General features: G+C 44.6%; 1 protein-coding gene across 1 annotated transcript in view; it reads left to right on the forward strand.

Moving 5' to 3' along the window:
- The window catches only part of MYO1D (myosin ID), a 351,948-nt gene that overhangs the window by 134,174 nt on the left and 207,087 nt on the right, over positions 1-10,687 (forward strand). The gene's annotated exons all lie outside the window — the stretch shown is intronic.

Consider the following 10,687-nt stretch of genomic DNA (forward strand, 5'->3'; position numbering starts at 1 on the left):
GTGGAGTAGTGCTTAAATCAAGATCGCAATCCCAGGTTAAAGGTATTGTGGACGCAATTCAATGTTATTGGCCTCCGGGAGCTATCCCAGAATGCTCCCTTCTGACCACTCTAGACAACACTCTCTCAACTCCGATGCACTAAACAGGTGGACAGGAAAAGGCCTGGGAACTTCTGAATTTCATTTCCCAGTCAGCACAGTCCACCATCACAGGCGACCATGCAGAGTCCACCATCACAAGAGATCACGCAGTCCCGGATTTGCAGGCGAGCTCCAGCATGGTCTGAATGGGAGGTACTGGATCTCATTGCATGTTGGGGAGACAAGTCTGTTATGGCAGAACTACATTCCAAAAAAAGGAACGCAAATACGTACGCTTAGGTCTCCAGGGCCATGCTGGAAAGAGGCTACTCCAGAGACACAGAGCAGTGTCATACAAAAATCAAGGAGCTCAAGCAAGCATATCAAAAAGCTAGGGAGGCAAACGGGTGCTCTGGATCACAGCCCCATACACTCCACTTCTGCCGTGAGCTCGATGCAATTATGGGGGGTGACACCACCACTACCCCACCACTGTCCGTGGACACTGCAAGAGGGGAGTTGTACAAAGTGAGGAGGAAGAGTCATTGGAGGACGAAGAGGAGGAGGAGGAGGAGGAGTACAGTGCACAGGCGGCAAGTGGGGAATCCGTTTCCCCCCCAGCCAGGAACTATGCTTAACACTGGAGCCAATAGCCTCCCCCCACAATCAATGCAGGCTCCCGGACCATGATCCTGGAGAAGGTACTTCTGGTGAGTGGGAGCCTGATCGGAGCCACGCGGTGGGGGACGGGGAGGAAGCCCAGCTGTGCTGGGCTGTTCGCGTATAGTTTAAAGGGCTCATCCTTGCTCAGAACATCATCGGAGCCACGCGGTGGGGCGGGGTTGGTTGTTGTGTGAAGTGATCATCCCAGAGAGCCCACAGGCCCTCCTTTATGGCAAACCAACCAGGCATTGCTTGCTATGGGAAAGGAGTCCTAGCAGTTTGAAAACATTGAAATGAATGTAGTAGAAGCAGAACCCTGCATGCCCTTAGGCTGCTTGCAAGCTGAATTCTGATGCCCAGCTGTGTATGATGGCTTCCTCATATCAAAGTGTCCCTTTTGTTCTCTAAAATGTAAATTTTAAAATACTACCCTCCCTTTTTCTCCTCCCACAGGTGCAAATGTTTCAACACCGCCCCTATCTACTCCATCTCATAGGCTGATCCAGATTAGAAGGTGGAAAAAACAAACTTGGGAAGACACGTTCGCCGAGCTCATGCAGTCCTCCAGCACTGATAGGGCCCAGCTGAATGCGTGGAGGCAAACAATTGTGGAGTCCTGTAAAGCATTACAGGATCACGAGCAGAGTAGGGACGTGCGCGATGAGAGTAGGCAGGATGCTGTGGTCAAGCTCATGGGGGAGCAAACTGACATGCTCCGCTGTATGGTGGATCTAATGCAGGAAAAGCAGCAAGACCCCAGACTGTCACTGCAGCCCCTGTATAACTGCCTTCCCTCCTCCCCAAGTTCCATAGCCTCTTCACCCAGATGCCCAAGAACACGAGGGGGGAGGCTACGGGGACCCACACACTCAACCCCAGAGGATTGCCCAAGCAGCAGAAAGTTAGCTTATGCAAACTTTTGATTTGGTTTCTCAATTTGTCCTTCCCTCCTCCTCCACCCCCCTAATCCAACCCTCCCCTCTCCCAGTCTGCTTTCTGATTTCTCTCAATGTGTTGTGCAACAAATAGTAAAGAACAATTTTTAAACAATTTAGACTTTATTTACTTTCATATATATATATAGGGGGCAGGTAACGTCAAGAGAAACAAACACAATTGTCACATCATACCCTGGCCAGTCATGAAACTGGCTTCCAAAGTTTCTCTAATGTGCAGAGTGCCCTGTTGTCTGGCTGTGTGAAATTGGCCTCCAGGTGAGTTGCCTAAACCTCCCACCCTGCCATAAATGTCCCCCCCCTTACTCTGAGATTGCGGAGCACACAACAAGCAGCAATTACAATTGGAATATTGGTTGTGCCGAGATCTAACTGAATCAGTAAACTGTGCCAGCGCACTTTCAAACATCCAAAAACACATTCTACCACCATTCTGCACTTGCTCAGCCTAAAGTTGACTGCTCCTTACTACTGTCCAGGGTATCTGTGTACGGCTTCATGAGCCATGGCATTAAGGGGTAGGCTGAGTCCCCGAGGATAACTATAGGCATTTCAACATCCCCAACAGTAATTTTCTGGTCTGGGAAGTAAGTCTCTTCCTGCAGCTGTTCAAACAGACCAGAGTTCCTGAAGATGCAAGCATCATTCACCTTTCCCAGCCATGCCACGCTGATGTCGGTGAAACATCCCTTGTGATCCACCAGTGCTTGCAGCACCATGGAAAAGTACGCCTTGTGGTTTATGTACTGACTGCGCTGGTGTGCCGAGGCCACGATAGGGATATGCGTTAGGGAACCTCAGTGCATTAAAGCCATCCACAATGGTCTGCACGTTTCCCAGAGTCACTACCCTTGATAACAGCTGGTCAATGATTGCATTGGCTACTTGCAGCACTGCAGCCCCCACAGTAGATTTGCCCACTCCAAACTGATTCCCGACTGACCAGGAGCTCTTAGGCGTTGCAAGCTTTCACAGTGTTATGGCCACTCGCTTCTCAACTGTGAGGACTGCTCTCATTTTGGTGTCTTTGTGCTTCAGGGCAGGGGACAGCAAGTCACAAAGTTCCATGTAAGTGGCCCTACGCATACAAAAGTTTCGAAGTCACTGGGAATCATCCCAGACCTGCAACACTATGCGGTCCCAGCAGTCTGTGCTTGTTTCCCAGGCCCAAAATCGGCATTCTACGGCATGAACCAGGCCCAACGCCACCATGATCTCGCAATCACCACGTGCCGTGCTTCTAGGAATGTCTGTGTCCATGTACTCATCAGTATAGTAATTGCGTTGTCGCTTCTGTGCCCGGTTTTGCAGGTACTGGATAATGCGCGAGGTATTTACAATGGTCAAAACTGCAGCGGAGATCTGAGGGGGCTCCATGCTTGCTGCATTATGGTACCTGCACGGGTAATCCTGGAAAAAGGGTGCAAAACGAGCTGTTCGGTTCAAGATGGCTGATAAAAGGCGGTAAATGGTTCTCATCTGTAGCTTTCATGGAATTGGGAAGCTTGTTAGAGCTGCAAGAGCGGGAGAGCAGAGTTTGAAGCAGAAACATGAGCGGAGTTTGCGGTGGAAGCTGTGCGGCTCTGTTCACGATGGCCGAAAAATGGTGGCGAATTGTTGCCTTCTGTAGCTTCCATGGGAGCCCAGGACAGACAACATGGAAAAAGCGGCGGAAGCTGTGCGGCTCTGTTCACGATGGCTGAAAAACGACAGGGAATTGTTGCCTTCTGTAGCTTCCACGGGAGCCCAGGACAGACAACATGGAAAAAGCAGCGGAAGCTGTGTGGCTCTGTTCATGGTAGCCAAAAAAAAAGGCGGGAAATGGTTAGATGAGACTAGATAGAAAGACGAGAGGAAATATGAGGTGGATTCATAGTACCAGGAGACAGGTGGTATACGGTGCTGCACCATCTGCTGGCAGTATGGCATCTGCCGTAGCTTTCACGGAGGGAGGAGCAAGTGACGGCACATACCCAGAAACACCTTGCCCCATCATGCACTGGGAGCTTAACCCACAATTCCAATGGGGGGAAGAGACTGCAGGAACTGTGGGATAACTACCACAGTGCACCGCGCCGACATTCGATGCTAGCCTCAGTACTGTGGACGCACTCCTCCGAATTAATGCACTTCAGGGGGGACACACAACACCAAATGTGTAAAATCGCTTCCGAAAATTTGAATAAAATAAGTTTGAATTAATTTCGTACTGTAGACGTACCCTCTATCTCAATGTCCTGTTAATCTGAAAAATCAGGGAGTGATAAAACTATTTCAGCTTCCCTGCATTATGTTGTTTAGTTCCTAGTTGGCCTTTATTACTTTGGGAGAGCCTGTCCAGGTGCCACCTGTTTATTTTATACCATTGACTTCTATGTAAGTGAAACATCCCCTGTCTTCTGCAACTGTAGAGAAGCTAAAGGAAAGAAATTTCTTATGCTAATCTGAAAGGATTGTTAAGCAATTTGCCTAAAAGGCAAAATTTTGAAAGAAGTAGTTCTTGAAAGTGACACATTCCCATGGTTGGAGTTGGGGAGATATAAACAGGGCCTTTGATCCTTACTTGTCAAATGGAAGGTAGTAGCCGCTCACATTTGGATGTTAGAAGTTACAATAGAGGTGCGTAAAGCCCCATGGAATGGTATGCGTTTATTAGAGAGACTGCGAAAGCTTTGTAATCCATGCAGATGGATCAGACCGCTTTCATTAAATGGCCCATAAATTTGAAATTGTATTTCTTTATTGAGATCTTAAATAGGTCTGCAAAACAGTGAGACTAAATTAAACCTTTTTAGGTTCATAACACTTTGAATGAATAACCTCTAACATTCTTGGATGTTCTCCGTGAACATCCAAGGCCACTGTGTTCGGTTACTGTTTCTCCTTATCGTTGGAAGGTGAGCTATTTGGGTTTCCCTGTAGTTAACAAATTACTGGGAGAACACATTACTGACAAATGTTGATGTATAAATTTCCATTTCTGATTAAATGGCAGAAGGAAGTGGGAGGTGAGCTTGGTCTGGATCAGAGGTCCCCAAACTCTGGGGCGTGCATGGGGGGATAGAAAGGGAGTGCCACTTGACCCTGCCACTTGGTTCCATCCCCAGCATTGGCCCCATCTCTGTTCCCGGCCCTGGCCCTGGCCCTGACCCCAGACCCACCCGCAGCTGCAGCTCCAGCCTCGCCCCTCCTCACCCCTGTCTGCATGAGATAAGAACATAAGAATGGCCATACTGGGTCAGACCAAAGGTTTATCTATCCCAGTATCCTGTCTTCTGACAGTGGCTGATACCAAGTGCCCCAGGGGGAATGAACAGAACGGGTAATCAAGTGATCCATCCCTTGCTGCCCATTCCCAGCTTCTGACAAATAGAGGCTAGGGACACTATCCCTGCCTCTCCTGGCTAATAGACCTATCCCCCATGAATTTTTCTAGTTCTCTTTTGAACCCTGTTATAGTCCTGGCTTTCACTCCCAGCTCGGGGGTGGGGCATGAACGAGTAAGTGGGAGTGCGACCCTGAAAAGTTTGGGGACTGCTTATCTGGATTTAAAGATTGCAGGTATTGAAAGGTAATAAAACTCCTTATGCGGGTGGGTCAGTTAAAGCCTGTTAAACAGCATGGGCCAAAACTTGATAGAAAAATGGATTGACAAACTGCTGCGGTAGCTGTTGGCTTCCCTTATCAATGTACTGTAAAGGCCAACATTGCAAACCTTCACTTAACCAGGACAGGCTCCTATGGACCTGGAAGAGAGCAGAAATAAATAAATTGTTCTTTGCCTACAGAAGAAAAATAGCTGAATTTGTAACTGGGCCCACTTTTTGGCTGTATGAGAACTTGGTGGATTGGCAGAATGCTGTTGTTGGGTGGCAGATATATGTTGTACATCAGACTATGAACTGGCTAATTCTGATTCTTCATTCTTAGTATCTTTTTATTGGTTTTCCTTTTGTTTTAAGTTGACTGAGGAAAAATGGTAAATGCTAGACCTACCAAGCATACCAGAAATAACATGCATATTACTCATGGGTGAATTCTTTGGCAAAATATATATAAAATTTAAATTCTATGCACAATATTTTCAAATTCTGCATCTTTTTATTTGTCAAAATAACACAATATAACATCATATAATCAATTATTTTGGTAATGTATTTCAAATACCTGTCAGGAAGTATATTTATAACAATACAGACAACAGAGATTAAGGAAATGTTTTTTTGACAGATTCCTTGCTAAGCGTATTAATACAGAACTTTGAGTAATAATTCATTTAAATTACAATACAGAAACTTACTTCTCGCACTCTTCAGAAGCAGTGCAAAAGCTTGGGGGGTGTCAGGGGTAATAGAGGGGCTGAGAGGGAAGGAGCCTGGGAGTGAACCTGGAGGGTTGTTGGGTGTGGGTGAGAGAAATATAGAACAATTCCCCCGCCCCCCGCAGGGGGGTTGGGGGGAGGTATTGTTAGGGAACTGGGGAGCCTCCCCCATGCAGACACTGGCTGATCCTGGCACATAAGCCCCTGTCCCCATAGATTCATAGGACTGGAAGGGACCATGTGTCCCTGCACCCCTACTCAGCCACCCCCCCTTCTCTTGCCCTCATGTGTCTCTGCACCTCCACTCAGTCACCCCTCCGCCTGTCCCCATGTGGCCCTGCACCTCCATTCAGCCCTCACCCCAGTCTGTCCCCCCACTAGCCTTTCTGAAGCCCAGCAGCCCCGTGTGCCCCACTCTGCCTGTTCCCTCCCCTACCCCCTGTGCCTCCTTGATCACTTGATGATTATCTATTCTGTTCATTCCCTCTGAAGCACCTGGCATTGGCCACTGTTGAAAGACAGGATATTGGGCTAAAGGGACCTTTGATCTGACCCAGTGTGAACGTTCTTATGTTCCTCACCTGGACCCATGAGCAGGGCACTGGCTTGCTGCTTTCCTCTTTAGCTCATTGCTGTGGTTGGTGAGCCGGCTGCCCTCTGTTCTGGTGCCACAGCAGCCCCTAGTGGGTGAAAGGTATAACTGCAGCGCCTCTCCGGTTGAATGTATCTTCTGTGGAGAAAAAAAATCTGCAGGGGATATGAATTCTGCACATGCCCAGAGGCACAGAATTCCCCCAGGAGTAGCATATGAACCTGCTGAGAGTAGCCTGGTATGAGGGGGACTCTGTAGTAGGCTGTGTACAGAGAAGCAACATAGCCTTGAGCATGGGATTGGAGTCTGAATGTCCTGATTTCTAATCCTGTTTCTGCTGCTGATTTACTGAGGTGTGATGAGCAAGTCACTTAATATCTGTCTATCTCCTCATCTATAAAATGGGGCTAATACTTATTTGTCTACCTGCATAGGGCGTTTTGTCCTATATAGCACTTTCAGAATGAAAACTGCTGTATGAGCAGAAGGTATTGTCATTATAATCTCTGTAAATCATTAGCATGTACAGTGTATGCACTTCATCTAGAGAGGCCTTTTTAAAATAGATACAAGTAGTACATTCACAGTCTCTCCTTTCCATTTTGTTTCCTGGGTGCATGCTATCCGAAACTTCTTCCTCTGTCAGTATGTCTGCCAGCTCCATGCTAGGCCAATCAGTATGCCAGTATTCCAAATTGCCAGGATGATCTTAGTTTTCTGGGCTAACTTCTTTAATTGCGCTTGTCCAAAGTTGTGCCATAGCCCTCACTTATTTTCTACAACTGTGTGTTGTTTCTAGAATACCCATTTATTTTCTTGATTAATGTGAGGACTCAGAGTGATGTCTACAGTGCAGCTAAACGTCTGCGGCTGGCCCACGTCAGCAAACTTGGGCTTGTGGGGCTCAGGCTGTGGGTCTGTAAAACTACAGTGTAGATGGGCTCAGGGACCCCACCATGGGCATCTACACTGCCGTTTTATAGCCCTGCAGCCCAAACTCCACAAACCTGAGTCAACTGACACCAGCCAGCCTCAGGTGTTCAACTGGAGTGCAGACATACCCATAATGGCAGTTTGTGGCAGACTTTTGTGGCCAGCTGCCAACCTGATGCCAAATCGCCTCCTTTTTCAGCTGGGCTTTGGGACTGGCTATGTATTAAGATATAAAATGACATCCATAAGGAGCATCCTAATACAGTAATGTTTTTACCTCTGGAGCATGCTTCTAAAATCGATACGGCTGGGAACAGAGTATTTTTTGTTAGTTTACTCCACAACCCTATTAAAAACTTGTGGTGTGTAATTTTAATTTGCCTGATAAGTTACAAACATTTACCTGAGATCTGGGGAAAATACAAGCTTCTTTTAATTACCAGAGTACTCTACAAGCTGTCAAGTCATCCTTAAAAGGTTTAAAGGAATCACTGCAGTTGTGTGTGATCCAAGTTCCATGTCTGTAACTCATATCCCTTGCTGATTCACTCCCCTTTTTACTTGTTTGTTCAAATTGCCTCAGGAAGAGATGAGATTTTTTGCTTGCAAAGTGCTAAGGAGAAGCTGTTTTAGAATCCTGGTTCTTACAGCTAAAGGCAAGAAATGCTAATGAATCAATAAAGCCTACTGTCAGCGCAATCAGTAAAAAAACAAAAACAAAAACAAAAACATGTTGGCTTGATGTTTATTATAAGCAAAATAATACACATATATATGAGTTGGTATAACTAAATACTTTGTGCAATGTGAAATCTGTCTAGAAAGTCCTTGTTTCTTATGTTTTTCCTTTGTTTCCCCTTATTTTGGTCTTCAACGTCATTCTCTTATGTTTACAATTCAAACAGATCTTGTCACCTTCATGTGCCAGTCCTGTGTTCACCAGCAGATGGGACACTTGCAGGTTGGCAGAGGGGAAGGAGGAATAATCAGCATAACAAACAGACTTAAAGATGCACTAAAGCGCAGGGGTTGGCAACCTTTCAGAAGTGCTGTGCTGAGTCTTCATTTATTCACTCTAATTTAAGGTTTCGTGTGCCAGTAATACATTTTAATGTTTTTAGAACATCTTTCTATAAGTCTATAATATATAACTAAACTATTGTTGTATGTAAAGTAAATAAGGTTTTTAAAATATTTAAGATACTTCATTTAAAATTAAATAAAAATGCAGAGCCCCCCAGACTGGTGGCCAGGACTCGGGCAGTGTGAGTGCCACTGAAAATCAGCTTGCAGGCCATGGGTTGCCTACCCCTGCACTAAAACGTCATAGCTCGGAAAAATATTGAGGCAGTTGTTCTTCCATGTCACAATTCCTTTATTTCTCTTCCAGCTTTTCGTTGCAACAGATATTTTCATGAAGACTTGATTCTTGCTGCATATTCCTTACCTAAAATCATAATCTCTATTTTTGACACATTAGGGAAAGAGTAAGCCCCAACAGCCAGTGAACACAAATGTGTTTTCATGGGGGGCAGGGAGGAAACAAAGTTGGAGGGGAGGATATAGGAATTAATTTTCTAAATATAATTTTGTTATTTAAGTAACCTCTTTTATTACACAAGACACTTTCAAAAAGTAAAAATGTTTCACCTTTATTCAACTTATTCAGTTATTCAAACTACACAAGAGCAAAGCTCAAACTGAAGATAGAAACATTAACCTTGCTGCTATTAGAGTCAGTTCTGAATAACTGAAGAAGCCAAAGTTGATTTTTTTAAGTGAGCCAAACAATTAGTCTAGAAATTTTAATGTGCACAATCATCCACTTGTAGTAAAACTTTTCATTCTGGTTTTAAGGCTGCCACAGGTTATGGTCTGTTTGTGATGCTTTTTCTTTTTAAATGGAAGGGGCTTATTTACAAAAACAAATCCCCCATTGCATATAGTATTTTTGCTTCCTGTTTTCTTTAAATGTACATCATAGTCTCTTGATCATTTGTGCTAAATGGTTTTATGGTACAATAAACGGGATGTGCAACAGGGTTGTTGTCAGTAGTACAGAAACCTCTGAAGTACATGACTTCTCACTTAAAATAACAATGCTAATTTTTGCATTTAATAAATGGTTAAGAATATGTTAGTTATGAATTCAGTTAAATTGGATAATGAAGACAATGGGACCAACAGTATGATGAATGGAGTATTTTGCTTTCATTGTCACCATCTAGTGTCTTTTACCTTGAGAAACCTTTATTTTTGTCTTCATTGCTTAAAAGAAAGTGTGTTTAACGTGGGATAACTAACACAGATTAACTACCGAATTGTAAAATCCTAGTGGAGGCATGACACCTATAGTTTTTACTGAGGTGTAGTGAAGCAAGATTACTTATGCCTAGGGGATATTGTGTTGACCTCATGGTAAAAACTACAGGTGCCTAATGTCCTCTAGGATCAGTGGTGGAACAATTTTTATAGTAAGGGTGCTGAAAGCCATTGAACAAAACTGTACATAAAACAAGTACATAAAAGGTAGTTACAAGGAGGAGGGAGAAGAATTGTTCATCTTAACCTCTGAGGATAGGACAAGAAGTAATGGGCTTAAATTGCAGCAAGGGAAGTTTAGGATGGACATTAGGAAAAACTTCCTAACTGTTAGGGTGGTTAAGCACTGGCATGAATTGCCTAGGGAGGTTGTGGAATTTCCTTTATTGGAGATTAAGAGCAAATTAAATAAATACCTGTTAGGGATGGTCTAGAATAGATAATACTTAGTCCTGCCATGAGTGCAGGGGACTGGACTAGATGACCTCTTGAGATCCCTTCCAGTCCTATGATTCGAAACTCTGTATCTGATGGAAACCACTTCAATCCAATAGGTGATGCTGCACCCCCAGCACCCCTGACTAAGATGTTAGTGCATCTTACTGCATGTTAGTCATCTCTATCTGAAAACAAAAAAAATCTTTTTGACAGTGAGTCTGTGACACAACTTGAATGGTGATTTTACATTCACTAGTTTGGAAGATCACTACTTCTCAAGAAGTGCATTTTGAGGTTATTTACTGTAGTTGTGGTCTTTCTGTCACTATAATTAAACCTTTTGGGAAACAAATGAGCTGCTCTGCTGTAACAAGGACTCTA

This window comes from Chelonoidis abingdonii, chromosome 21, assembly GCF_003597395.2.
Source record: "Chelonoidis abingdonii isolate Lonesome George chromosome 21, CheloAbing_2.0, whole genome shotgun sequence".
NCBI lineage: Eukaryota > Metazoa > Chordata > Testudines > Testudinidae > Chelonoidis > Chelonoidis abingdonii.